The sequence below is a fragment of the Numida meleagris genome, chromosome 3 (genome assembly GCF_002078875.1).
Source record: "Numida meleagris isolate 19003 breed g44 Domestic line chromosome 3, NumMel1.0, whole genome shotgun sequence".
In the NCBI taxonomy this organism is placed as follows: domain Eukaryota; kingdom Metazoa; phylum Chordata; class Aves; order Galliformes; family Numididae; genus Numida; species Numida meleagris.
In genome coordinates, this window is record NC_034411.1 from 15,967,360 (window position 1) to 15,982,259 (window position 14,900).

The 14,900-nt window shown below is 44.1% G+C and overlaps 1 long non-coding RNA gene across 1 annotated transcript in view; it reads right to left on the reverse strand.

Annotated features, from left to right (window-relative positions):
* The window catches only part of LOC110397064, a 56,140-nt gene that overhangs the window by 36,013 nt on the left and 5,227 nt on the right, over positions 1–14,900 (reverse strand). The window contains exon 5 of the long non-coding RNA XR_002437512.1: positions 9,293–9,341. This is a non-coding gene — a long non-coding RNA (uncharacterized LOC110397064). The remainder of the gene's footprint in view (positions 1–9,292; positions 9,342–14,900) is intronic.

Below are 14,900 nucleotides of genomic sequence, written 5' to 3' on the forward strand. Positions count from 1 at the left end.
CTTCACCACCCCCTCTCCCGCAAAGACCCCTGGGGAGTGCACCTCCTCCCCTCCCCCTCAGAGGGCCACACCAAAAAAGGCAGTTTACAGTAACCGGGGAATTAACCCTTTAACTGCCCGTACCTTACATGATGTAATGATGTGGAATACCGACAACAAAAAAAAATCACAAAACCATAACACCCCTCATCTCCAGCTCTCCGCTTGGAAAGTGGTATTTCCACAGAAGAGTGCATGCCCATGACAACCAAGGAAGCACAGTATCTCCTCCTCACCAGGTTTTTTGTTTTTTTTTTTAAAAAGACCTGAAAGTGATAATTTGTGTGACAGCAGCCTGCAGCTTTAGGGGAGATTAGATGAAGATATCTGGGACAGAGAGAAAGTTGCAAACCAACCATACTGCATCCCCCGCTCTTCTATCCACAGTGGTGACTCTCATTGAGACCATCAACATTACCAAAGCCCAGGTCCCACGCCACTTGCCTGTCCTCTGTAGAGTTGGGTGACACTGAGATTTGACAATATCCAGCATGTGGTCTGAGTTCTCAAATCAATGACTAACATTTCAACAGAAGTGAGGGTTTGGGTTAATTTCCACTAGTTTCCAGCACATTCTAACTCATACAACAGAGGTTGCTGAGGAATGCATAACTGAAATTACTTTGGGCCCCACCACCTTGCTTCCCTGATCACCTGCTATAAAGTCCTGTGCCTCCAAGTTGTACAGCAGCCCCCCTGTATGGGCACTCTCACAAGAAAAAAAACCTTTCAGCAGATAATAGGATTTAACAACTGAGCAGTAAAATTTGCAGTTGAACACAAGCAGTGGTCAGTACAGCCAAAGCCATTCCTTTTGTTTCTCAGGGAAAGAAAAGGAAGATCTTAATACTTTCCACATTTCATTGTGAAACAAGACTGCTCATAGATGATGCAGACAACCCAGCTCTAATATTGTTAGTAAAGCCAGAGACTGATCTCTCACAAAAATACTAGAAGGTGAATACTAAAAGGGAAGAAACTAATGCTAATTAAAGATTTTTTTTTACTTACAAATAAAATAGAAACCCCAATTTTTCCATAAGATTCCACACTACCACAGGCCAAAAGACCATCAAGTTCGACCTTGACTTCAGCAAACCACAGGCCATTATCCAACTGTACCTTGTGCTAAAGCAAAAAATGTGATGGAATGAAGGGATTCAATTGTAATTTAAAAACATCAAGAACTGAAGGAAGCAACAGAGGGATCTTTACTCCAACATTATGGGACACATGTATCCAATGTCCAATCTGAATTTGCATATCTTTGATATTAGTCTTTCCTCTACCAAACCAAAGTAGTGTCATCTCTCTGCATTTTTGCTCCATTATACATATCCATTCAATAACCAAATTTTAAGGGTGTTTGATCAGAAGGACTTCTGCAGTCCTTGAGATTTCTTCACAGAACACCTAAGACAAGCATGAATCCCCAGCTTTGGGCATTGTACTCTATAAACTAAGGGTTAAGGCTGAAATTTCTAAAAGCTGGTGGGGAGATTCAGGCACAGGTTTTGCTAAAGGAGAGGAGAGTTGGGTTTCCTTTCCCTTATCTCCTGTCTTGGAGGACCAACAGAATCAGAACAAAGCATCTCTGGACACAATAGCGTGGCAAGGAGCTGGGCCAGTGTAAAAACCACAGCTATGCATGGTGCTGATCTGCATGAGCATAAGCAAGAGGGCTCATTGCATCACCCCCTGAGCCAGTCCCCACAGCAGGCCAGCTGAAGCTTAACCTTTTAATTCAAAACCTGATCATACTTTACATGAGTCATCCTTCTACTCCACCCAAGGCTAGCAAAATCCTGCTGCATCGCACAGCAATAAAGCGACAGAAGTGTCCAGGGTTGGTGCAGCAGACTCATCGCTGTGCCTAATTTTGCCTTTCCAGCTGCAATTCCCCAGTTGCTATGTGTTCTTTGTCTTCCATGTGGCCACTCAGGCACATCTCCATGTTACCATGTGCTCCTGAACCTATTCCCTACAGAATATCTCCTGCTGGGAAGATTTCTCCAATGTTACAGCTGGCAGAGGTGTTGTCCTCATAAGCTTAGTGATGCCTTCAGTCTCCTCCAGTTCTGCCCAGGTAGAGGCCCTGAGCACTAGAGTACCTACAGCTGGGTAAATTCCCACTGCCCTTTTGCCTATGATCCACCTTACATCAGGTAATCAGGCCAAGCTCAGCTCAGAACAGCCTCCCAGCATCCTTCTCAGTCATATGCATGCATTCACATACTGGGGACTGCAAAGATGACTGTGCCAAGACCCCAGGCAGCAAGCAGCTGCTGCATTTGCACCAGAGGGTCTTGTAGTATGTTTGGCTTCCCTGCAGCTTATAGTGATCCTGGGGCCATTTAAACCACATGGATCCAATCTCATGCTCACTGCTGATGAAGAGTGCCTAGCAGGTGTTCACAGGTATCTCATTTTAGGAAAGAGCCAGAAGGGCAGAGGGACCCTTGGTACATACCAAATCCACTGGAATAACATCTCCACCTTCCTCCCAGTAGGGCTTCACTGATTTTTCACAGACACTGCCAAACTGCCTTTTCAGTATATTTTTTCCCCCCAACAGAACATGCATCTTCAGCACAAGTTCGTCTTAACAGAATTTGGATGTGTTATGAAAGAGCAAGGATAGTTACAGCAAAAGCAATATCACATGGTCTCTTTTCTAAGGACCAGCTTTCTACCATGGTTCTGCCATCTCTGGTGGCACCATGCATGTGTGCTGCTGTCACCCACCAGTTGCAAAGTAGAAGCTTCACTTGAGTTGGACATACAGCTCAGCTCCTGAACAAGCCAGGCTTCAACCATCAAAGCAACGTACCAAGCTGAAGGTGCCAAACTGTTTCTGGGCTGTCCTTGCTTCCACTAGGCCACCCAACATGAAGATAAGCTTAGTATAGCTAGCGCTCCAGGGACAGCAGTCTGTCCCAAGAGAGCAGGTGGGAAGGGTCTATCTGAAGGAAGACTAAATCACACATGATGGAGGCTAGCTGTACAGCTTCACAGAGGTCCGGAAAATACTCAGACACTGCAGCAACAGAAAAAGTAGAAAACCTTTATATACAGACTTCTCCTGCCTTATATAGTTCATTAAGGAGCCCATTTGCCATGCAGTGGAATTAATTCCATCACATTTGCATCTTAAAACTTTTTCTTTACTATTTCTCCCCACTGCAGTACTCTCAGCTTTTCCCCATGCCTCCCAGGACACTTGTTGCTGATCTGGACCAACTAGCAGCTGACCAAAACCAGCACCAAACTGCTGAGTCCATCAGAACTCTCTTTGGCTAGTAATTTTCCCAATTATTCATAAGAAATTCATTAATTTTGGGAACTCTGCTCATTTGTCAGATTGATCAGGCTTGTCCACCATAGTCAGGAATTATTGGGAGTGGAAGAAAGACCAGACAGACAATGATCAAGCAAACCTTATTTCTTTAAGAAACCAATCTCATAGTACCACTAACACTGGAGAGCTGTGCTAATTTACACTAGCCTATTAATCCTCATAGCCCCTCCAGGCCGCTGCCGGGAAGCACAAGGCTCGCTTCTAGCAATGTGCTGGCACAGGTACCTGTGGGTACCTGACTCATCTGTCCTTCACCTAGCGTGGAAGTTATAGAACAATCAGTCAATTTATTCAAGGAGGGAGAGTGGTGAAATACCCACTTACACCTCTCCATGTTATTGATCTTGTCACACTGCCAAGTAGACTCAAAATGACAGCTCTGCAATCAGGACACGCAATCAAGAACTGCTGCATCAGACATTCCTTCCAGAGGCATATTTAGAAAAGAAAAAAAAAACAAAGAAACAACACAGCAGTTGAGAGGTTACTGAATGCTTTCACAGAACAGATAGAAGGAATCTGTCCGGTTTTCCCTGGTCATCCCAATTAAAGGTATTTCTAGATAGCAGAGATGAACTAGAGGTTTTCATAAAGACATTTTCTTTTGTGCTCTCCCAAAGTAGAAAAGACTTCAGAAAACTTTCAGATATTCACTGAAAGTTCAGTTCTAAATGTTTTCCCTAAATTACTGGAGCACCTCCCCCTTCTTTGCAGAAGCAACTGAAAAGCCAGAGGCCCTTTTGCCATAGCTGTAACTGGGGCAATGCTCTTCTCAGCCACACTGGGCATAATTAGATTTTTCCCCATTATTAGAGAACAATGCCTCCCTTCCCCCCCCCCCCCCTCCCCCACAGTAAAGGAGAGAATACATGCCTGGGGGAGAGCTAGGCTGGGCTCCTGATCTATCTCCAGACAGAACCTCTTCAAAGATACTAGGATATCAAGAAAGTTCAAGGTAGACTAGCATATTGGTCACTCCTCTAGCCTCCTGCTGTGTCTCTTTGGTCTCTTTTCCCAGCCTCACTGGAAACCACTGAAACCAAAGCACCTAATGATTTTCCTGCTCACAGAGCCACAAAGCACCATGAGGCACAGTAGCATCAACCCTGGGCTGAGATTCTTGACCCAGGAAGAACTATGGCTAAGGCAGACACCTCCCCTTCTCCACCATTGTCTCCTCCAGACAGTGGCTCCATACAGTGATCCTCTAGTCTTGCAGATTGCATCCAAAGCCTACATGGTCCTACCTGGAGAAGATATGTTGTACTGTAGGGAGGGGTGAGGGAGAAGGGAGTAATAACGATAACACATAAATAAGGAATTCCTTTATCTAGAGCTTCAGTCCAGAAGTCAGACTGTTCCTGCACTCTATGAGATCCTGCTTCCACATTTAACAAAAGTTCATCTCCCCATTTTAACTGTTGCAATGCAACAGGCACTTAGTTCTGACTGAAAACCTCAGTTTTCATCTTCATCTACCTCACACAATTCCACCAAATCTGAGAAAGTCCTAGGAAGCAGTGAAATTGCTTCTCACCAGTTCCTTGCAATACCAGGTAAAATATCACTAGGTATACCAATAATCATGTATAGGAAAAAGTTGACTCACCCAGCTGGTGATAAGGGTCTCTGACCATGGAAGAGTGCTTCTCAGGAAATGGCCTTTGTCCAGAAGATGTTCTGCCTTTGGAGGCTAGCCCTTAAATGACCCTGGGGAGGGGTGGACTCAGAACCCTTCCAGTCAGGTGGGAAGGGCAGGTGAAGTATTTGCACCTGTGCTTCCTAGGCCAACCACTCCCTTCACCAGGTGCTCAATCACCAGTTCAGGCCATGACACAACAGATCCTCTACAGAGTCCAAGCCTAATTCTTATGCACAAATTCCATAGAATTAATTTCTGCTTCTCCATCATTTATCCTTATTACGCAGCTAGACTGGAATGCCCACTGTTTCTACTCCCATTGGTTTGTAAAATGCTTTCCATCACACTGGAAAAACTGGAAGATAGTTGGAGCAGCGGAGTTCAACAGGGGGTAAGATCTGATCTTCTTCCAGCATTTAAACTCTTGATGTTGCAGCAATCTATTTTTTAATCCAGGATTTTATTATTATTTTTTTAATATTTCATATCACCATGATGCCCTGCAGTTGGAATGAATATTATGTATTCCGATACATGCAAGTCTTGCACAGCTCACTGTGAAGTGACAAAATTCTTGTTAAGAAATTATCTGCACTCTGGAAGAGTGCCTAGAAGGATAGTTTTGTATGAATATGTTAAGTGCCAAACATTAGCACCTGTTTTGTTTTTGTTTTTTTTTAAAAACCCTGCTCAGACCAAATCAGGAAGCCAAACATGCTTCTTACTTACCATCAGCTAGATTTGAGAAAGAAGGGCAACAGCCAGGGAAAAAAATAGCAAATTAGAACTCAAATCATATATGACACCATGATCAGAAATCCCATTGCACAACATCAGAGCTTTGCCAGGCTCACGCTAAGCGCCTGCGCAAAAGTAAGCACCAAGAAGCAGGCGGCTGGGATGGGAACAAGCCATCTTCTGGGGTTGTTTTAGCAGAATTGGTGAGTTGGCAACGATGCCTGGGACTAATACAAGTCTTATGGGAAGCAATTGCAGGCATTTGGATGGTTCAGTCTGGAGAAGAGGAGGCTCAGGGGAGACCTTATCACTCTCTACAACTGCCTGAAAGGAGGTCGTGTTGAGGGGGGGTTGGCCTCTTCTCCTAGGGAACAGTTATAGGACGAGAGGGAATGGCCTCAAGTTGCATGCGATGTTCAGACTGGATATTAGGAAACATTTCTTCTCAGGAAGAGCAGCAAGGCACAGGCTGCCGAGGGAGATGGTGGAGTCACCATCCCTGGAGGTGTTCAAGGAATGTGGAGACGTGGCACTGAGGGACATGGTCAGTGGGAATGGAGGGGTTGGGATCATGGTTAGTCATGATGATCTTGGTGGTCTTTCCAACCTTAATGATTCTATGATAATGCTGAAGGCAGCTTTAGTCCCAAGACTTAGACAGGATACATCCCTTAAGAACTCCGCTTTCCTAACCCTAAAATAATGTGCTCTCCCCATTTGCATTCATTCAATGAAATCTCATGATTAAAAGCAAGATCTTCCTCTGAGGTATGGGTTAAGCACTATTACTGTTCACGCTTACTTATCAATAATTAGGATCAAAAGCATAAAGACATCCACTCATATCAGAGATACGTGATTTGGCAGCAGAGCAATAACCAAATTAAATCAGACTGAAACATCCTTCAATTAATCTGGAGATTATCAAAACATTTGCAGTTTTGGATGTGAAAACACAACCTGTGCTTTTAAAAGTCTCTTAGGGCACTTAAAATTGCAGTTCCACTTTTCCTCAAGAGCAAATTTTGCCAATGTAAGCTTTCTGAAGAGGGAGTTAGAAGGACTAGCTCATTAGTCTGTACTGCTAGAAAACCGCGTACTCCTGCACACCACACAGCCTGCCCTTGCTCTGCCTGCAGTGCTCCTTGAGGGAGGGGATCCTTGCCAAGGATGAGCCATCAACCAGAGGCACAGGAGGTGCTTCACCTCTAAGACAGAAAAGGGCATGGACTGTGCCTCTCTGCAGAGATGGGCTAAGAAGGTTCACTGGGGAGAGCTCAGCCAAGGGGATCCTGTTAACCTCCACCTCTGACAATTTTGCAGTACCACCCTCCCTCTTCAATGGTACCAAAGCACATACTAGGACATCTTCTGAAGTTTCAGGAACAACTGATATCCCCCTGCAATCCATTGGCAAGCAATGTTTTGGAAAGGTGAGGCACTGGTGTGCCCACTAACAGTTGCTCTGGAGCACTGGGCTTCTGCTCAATACAGAATCAAGCTTTCACCTTGGTCCACATAGCTGATAGATGCTCTCTACTCAGTCACTCCTATTTAGTGGGCAGTTCTCTGTACCTTTGCCAGCAAACATCTGGGTACCAAGTGAATGGGTGTGGGACATGTAGAGTCTTGACTTTCCCCTGGAGAAGGACCTGGCAGCCACAGTCGTTATCAGGCCAACCCTGATCCTAGATCCCAGAATCTAGCAGGTCCCTAGATCCCTCAAAGCCCAGTCACACCATCACTACCACTATATTCCCCATTAAAAACTTGATGATTGTTTTAGTTGAATCTGAAGAATAAAATCACTGCAGCTTAAGGGAAAAAAAAAAAAATCCTACAACCTGCATCTTCACAAAGACATGTCTCTAAGCAAGGAACGTGTCTAAATTTACTTTTATTTATGCCCTTCTGGGGACAAGTAGAGAAGAGCCTTTAATCGGGCCTGGCTGCTTGATACACAAGCAGCTTAGTTACTTGCTAAGGGAAAGCATTAGGAGTCTGAGTTGTCTCATTTGCATAAGAGAACAAATCTACATGCACATAATATTACTGCATTGGTAACACTATCTCTGCAGTATAATTAGGCTTACTAAAGACCTTTCAAGCCTGCTTTTAGCCAACTATATGTGGATTTAGCAGCTGCCTAGGCTCAGTTTTACTACAAATTATACCACAGAACGGAGGGTGCAAAGTAAGGCAGAATCTGCAACATCCAGCCTCTGGATTAGGCTGCCGCAAACATATGGAGCTTAGTCTAGGCAGGTCTCCCTTTGCATAGCAGGAAAACTGGCTCTTAAGAGAGATGCCGTATGGTTGGGACATTGGCTGCAGCACGCAGAGATGTCTTAGAGTTGAACTCTTTCATCAGGAGAAGTGGCAAGCCTGCAGTCCCCGGAAGGAACTTCTCTCCCTCTCCTGCTTCCCCATAGGGCTGGGGTGGGTCACCTGGATGCAGTGCTGGAATGGGAATGTAACATCCTCTGCAACGCTGCTGGTCCCCCTCTGAGCTTGAACAGGGCTTCACCTGCATGCTAAAATAACAGAGCAGACCCTACCTCCCTACAAGGCCACAGAGAAGAAGCTCTGTTCCAGGGAGTTGACGCAGACCCCCACTCCTTGGAAGAGGACAGACAACACAAGTCACCTCTCTTTCTAATGCATCCTGAGCCAGGTACTTCCCCAGCCTTAACCCCATCCTCCTCAACACCTCTTCCGGATTTGCTAATATAACTTAGGGTAGGATTGCTCTTTTGCAACATTCTCAGGTGTGCTGGTTGTTAAACCCTTCAGGTTGGGTACCACTGCTGCTATAGCTAGCTGAATGGTTTTGAGTAAGATAGCAGAGATGAAGCACGATAGCACTGTAGAAATTAGGTGGGCTTCTTATCTCAACAGCTAATAATATCTCAGTCATTCCTGAGAAACTGCAAGAAACAGAGATCAAAGCATGGTTCAGATAAGAGCATTTTCAGGAAACACAAGGATTTTTAAAGGATAGATTCCAGCTTGAGCAGGCATTCCATGCTGTCCATAGCTGGATGCTTTCCTTACAAACATTTCTGAATCCTCACCCTTTAAAATACTCACAGAAGTATAAGATGCGCTTAACATTTTTGACTACTTTCTTTGATTGGTCTGAAATATTTTAGCTATGTTTGACAGTTCACAATACATACTGAACCCCTGCAGAATTCTTGAAGAACTGTCTATAACATTTTTACTTTAGAGAAATCTGTGTCAGCATTCAGTGCACATCACTATATTTAATTTTCAGGAAAACTGACATTCATTCCACAGAAAGGCATGGAAAGAAATAAAAGAGCAGCCTATTTCTATATAATAAACCAGTATTGGCTCCAGTATTTTCATTGATTTTCCTCTATACAATGTGTTTCTAAAGAACTGTTAGAGTGAATTTAGGATCCAAAGAAAGAAGAAAAATAAGTTTTTTTCTAGCAAACCCGAGCTTGGTCAGACAATCATTAAGAAGAAAACAAGAAGATTCATCTTACCGGCCCGACAAAGCGATGTGCTGAAGTTCCTCAGAGCCACATAGGTTGCCTGCAGGTTAAACAAAATTCATCAGAGAGGCCTGAGAATGGCTTATTAAGAAGTGAGAACAGTAAGATATTAAGCGTTTATGACACCTACCACCATTTCATATAATCATTTAGACTGGAAAAGACCTTTAAGCTCATCAAGTCCAACCATCTTTTAAATACCTCCTGCTGGTGACTACCATTTCTCTGGGCAGGCTGCCTGTACAGGTTGGAGCACTGCATTAAGTCCTCCCTGCCATTTTACTATGCAACAGCAGCGCTCTTCCAACTTACATTTGCAGGTGCAATACAGCACCAGTAATCAGTGTTCTCAGCCTCCACTAGCTGCTTCCTTTTATTCTGTTCCCTTCAGGGGCCATATCAAAAAGGTACACCTACAACCCTTTCCAAATCTGAATATACCACAGAAGCAAATGCAAGTGACTCAAATAATGCTCATATCATTTTTTAAATAGATAAATCACCTACTCTGTTTGAAAACATTCAAAAGGTTAAAAACAAAATAAAGCATATCTGAATTTTACTTGGTGGAGATTTATCATAGATACTACAAGACAACAGAGATCCTCATTAGTACTGTTTACAGTGCCCGCCTGTGACGTGACAGAAGAGAGAGATGAAATCATTTATTCTCACACAACTGAGCAAAAATACCTATGCCTGAGAGTGTAGCACAAAATTCTCACATATTCACCTGTTCTTAATTGTCTGGAGGCTGTGCACTTGCTCACAATTCATGTGACCCTGCTAAGTAACTCTGCTTTAAGGCACCTCGTTAAGAGCTGGATCTCCTTCTAGCTGTGCTCCTATAAATCAACAGGCTCTCTGCTAGAGACAATAAAACACCCGAGCAGGGGGTTAGTTCTTAGCACCTGGCTCAAGTCCACTGCTATTCTGGCTAACTGGTATCTTTAGAGTGAATAACTGTAGAATTGGCCTTTGGTGAGAAGGGAAACTAAATCTTAAAGAAGTGTTCCTAATTTTACCAACCTAGGCATCTGCCTTCCCAGAACAGCGAGTCTCTTGTTCCCAGAAATACCTCAGAGCAGAGGTACCTTTTGAGGGCATTTTCCGGCTCTCCCTTTTCTACCAAAGATGAAAAGGCATGCGGGGCTGGATCAAGTTAACTGGAGATTTTCTTTGAACAAAACCTAGTTGTCATTGCGGTGGTAAAATAACAGTGGCAGTTGAAAGGAGTCCATCTCTCCCAGGTGTGGGTACTTGGCTTTCTTAATATACAACTGATAGTCTGGGGCCTGTTCCCTCCAAGAATGCACACTTGGCTGTGTTAACATTAGCATGAATTTGTCTTCACCTCTTTGAATCTGTATTAAGCAGGGTCCATGCAATCCCTTGGCAAAGAACAGAGGAGTAGAGGGAAAAATGCTGCCAGGGCATCCTCTCTCTACAATCATAGTTAATGAAGCTTCTCTCTGACCTGTCTTAAACTGTGCTTGCATTTTTATGCACTTGGAGTCCCGACATCCTCCAACACCATCAAGCCTGAAAACCTGGCAACATCTTGCAGATGACCTTGGAAGGAAATGTTTTTTCTTTGGTTGGCTCTGAGTAGAAAACTTTGGTAGCAGACACAGCACAGCTGAGTCCAATAAACAGCAAAGCCATCTTGTTGGCTTTTGTTGCAGACATCTGTTAGCACCATAAGACTGCAAGAACTCAAACTCTATTCCCAGCCCTCCTTTCCTAGATAACAACATAGTGGAAAACACGTCCTGCCCACAGCCATCTCCTTTGTGCCATTCACTGTTTGCAGTAATGCAAACAGTAATCAAGGATGTTTCAGCCATCTCCTCCCAGACTAAAACCTCCAAAGCTTGGCTTTCTTATCCTATCAAGCTCTTCTCTTTTCAGTTCTCAAGATTCCTCTCTGTTTACTCCAGACTACCTGATCACTGAGTGACTCGAAGCCCAGGATAGCTGCATCATTAGTTATTTGTGCTTAAAAATCAATTTATTCTCAACTGAACAGAATAATACCAATGTCAGCCATATTATTAACATATAAATGAAGCATAAAGCCTGATGCCAAGCTTGGGACACTTTCAGGACACCATGTTAATTAACCAGGAGACAGCCCTGCAAAGTCCCACTTGAGCCATTGCACACACTGCATGTGCATGCAAGGCTGCCCAACAGACTGCCTATCAGCCTTCTCTCATTTAATAAGAATCACTTACTAAAATGGCTAATTAGTTACCCGACTGCTATTTTTCATCTGTGCAGCAGTATTCTATGGAATAAAAGAAACACCAGGCCCCAGAGCAATCTTGGTCCAGTAGAGACACAGCTAGAACCAATGGCTCTGAGCTTCAGTTTCCAATGAACGTGGGATCACTTGTCTAAGTGGATCAGTTTCTGGGAGCTTTTCTTCTAGCCAAAAACAGCTCAGGGTCCCAGGGGAACAAATGACAGCCTGAACACATGGTAATATATGGGCAGCCAGAGTAGGTGATCTGAAAAACCTCAAGGCCTAAAGGCCTTGAATGCTGTGGCTCAAGGAAAGCTTCCTCCAACCAGCAGGTGGTCATAAATCAATGGGCAGCTTTCTGACTCAGCAGAGACAGCATCCACTTAAGTGACACTGACAAACGAGTCTGTTAGATGTGCTGTGCTACAATGCCTTCTGTTTAGCTTTCCCTGAAATTTAAATGCATAAAATACTATTAATATAAAGAGGAAGCCAGGCATGAAATGAAATAATTCAGATGCAATACATGATCACAAAGTTGTTAATATAATGCAGAGGAAGGCTTTTTTCAAACAAAAAGCCCAAAAGTCCTATGGCAAAGCAATAGCTGGGTGTTATATAGGTCATTTTACCCTGAGCCCTTACCACGTCCTCTGCAAAGAAAAGCTTAGCCGTATTCATTGTCAGCTTCCGGGAAAGGCTCAGGAATTGTTCTGTGCTGCAAGCCCATCCCAGACCCTGCTCTCAGCACAGATGACCCAGAAAATCACAGCTACTGGTGCCTCCTAGCACAGTCCTCACCCTGGACGCTTTGTTTTGTGGCTGTTAGCACACACAGCTGATGTGTTTATCACAGTGAATCCTGCTCATTGACTTCATCCACTGCCCAAGGCTTTGTATCTGTTACTTGGTGGTACATCTGAACAAACAGGGGGAAGAGTCATCCTGTTGCCACGAGTTACCAGAGACCATGATGCCTCCTTCCCTAAGGTGTTCTCTATCTGCTGTTGATGCCCTTTGTCTGGTAGTCCCTGGAGGTCCCTGCCACGAGGTCCTATTATTTCTCCTTTCACCAGCTCAAGTAACGCTCTGTTTCTTGTTTCCCCTTCCTAATACAGCACAGTCTGCTGACTTCCTCCTGCAGCTCCTCCACCCACTGCCTGAGTGACACCATCAGAGCACACCTGGCACAGGTGGGGCTTCCACCACCCTGCACCCAGAAGGGTGGGCTGCAGAGGTTATGGTCCTCTGCTGCACAGCAGCCTCACCCAAAGGAAGCTCCATCTGGGTGGCTGCCTTGACTTGTTCCAAACAGGCCTGGCTCTGTAGATCGTTCTTTTGGACAGCAAAAATCCAGCCCTATTTGCCTTGCTGTGTTAGAGCTGTTTGTTGTGTTTTGTTGTTTGTTTTTTTTTTTCTTCTCACTCAGTAAATCAACAATATGACTGCAGAAGAAAGTTACAGGCTCATTGCTGGAATTACACCAATTTGTCAGCTCTTCATTATCTCAGTGGTGTCTATTTGGAGAGAGCAAGCAACTATTTTAATACTCTTGGCGTTCTCAGAAATCATTTCTGGAGAGAATTTCTATTTGCATTAGTGTTACTACTCTGCATGGTTACTTCCCACAAGAAATATGGACTGTTTTAACAATGAGCCAGCCACCAGTTTTCCACCCAAAAAGCAGCATGCCGTCATTCAAGGCTCATTCTTTTGGACCCATTTATTAACTGTGTTCTTTGCTTTGTTATAGTGTTTGTTTCATTTTCCTTCCAGCTAAGCTCTGTGTTCCTGCGTGAAACTTTTGAAGATCCTTTTTAAGTATCTTGTCACTGCACATACTAAATCAGTTTTTAAAGCAAAGATGTGGAAAAATCCACCATGGCTGCTTTTGTCCCAAAGGTCTACAACTGTCCTCAGCTCACTGTGTCTTCTACAGTTGGACTCCATGGATTCCCTCCAGGAGTTGGACTTAATGATGCTTGTGGGTCCCAAATTGGGATATTCTATGTTTTAGTCGGTCCAGGAAGATTCCTAAAGCAGTTTAGAGGGTCTTGAGAGAAGGATGGCATTTTGAGGACTCAGCCTCTGAGGGATCAAAGCATTGGCTTGACAATGTCACAGCCTTACCACGCTCCACGCCCACCCTGGGCTATAGCTGTCAGCTCCTCTGCCCATTTCTGCTCCTACTGGTGGGTCCATACTGGCACACACCTTCCTCTGGGAGGCCCTCCTATGTCTGCTGACTTGGTATCTGCTGCCAGAGGGTAAGGGATGCTTACCCTAGCCTTCTCCATGATACAGTCAAAGCTCACATCTCTGTCTGACAACACTTAATGCAGTCTTGCTCCTGAATATAATATGTCCCAGCAGAACTGTCCAGAGGACAGATAGTTTGGGGTGGTAGACTGCACTCCAAAACCTGGAGGTGTGTGAGTGGCAAGGTACTGGAGTTTTTTCTGATGATCTGTTTGTCCCTGCAGCCCAAAGAAATCGAGATTCTTCCTTCTTGTCACATTCCATAGCTTACCTCTTCTCTGTTCAAGGATGGAGGCACTGTCTGGAAAGACTCTTTATGGGAGACACAAGGCAGTGACAGAAGACAGGCAAGGGAGACATTCTGAGTCCCAGTTCTTTGCTCTGTGCTATTCCATGTAAACATAATAAAACCTCTAAACTAAGGAAAGTAAATCAACCCCCCCACCTCTAAAACAATCAGAAAGGTGGGAGAACATAGAAGTGAGCCCACAGATCAGAGCAATTATGGAACTTTCAGCAAGCTGATTGTTATTGTAAAATCACCTCCCTGACAATACAGGAGAAATACATCTTTCTTTCATTCTGTGTGCTATCTTTAATTTACAGTTACATGACACAATGGTCCATCTCCAGTAGAGAAAATTGCTCTGCATTCTGCAAACTACCACGAACAATAAAAAGCAGTTTAGTGTTGCTTATTCATCATATCCCCATGACCTTGAGATATTTAGAAAGATAATGAAAACACCGGAGACCTCCATGTCTGAGAAGCTCTGTGTACATACAAATGGCTTCTTTTTCTTGAGGGGTCTTGTTCTAAATTGACGAGATATCTATGATGCATACTAAAAAGTGAGAGCAACAAATAGCCAATAAACAGCATTTCCTAGCATAGAAAACTAGGTCATATCTAGAGTCATGCTTTTTCCCAAACTTGAGGTCCTTCTGTTCTCAATTTCTTGTCCAGCCCTTTCCATAAATAATCTTCTAGAGAAGGCAAAGAGCTCTTTTTCTCCTTCAAATGAGGAAAACACCTTCCTCAGCCTGCTCTGCAGCCCTGCGGTTTGTTTGAACTCCCCACTGACTCCCATG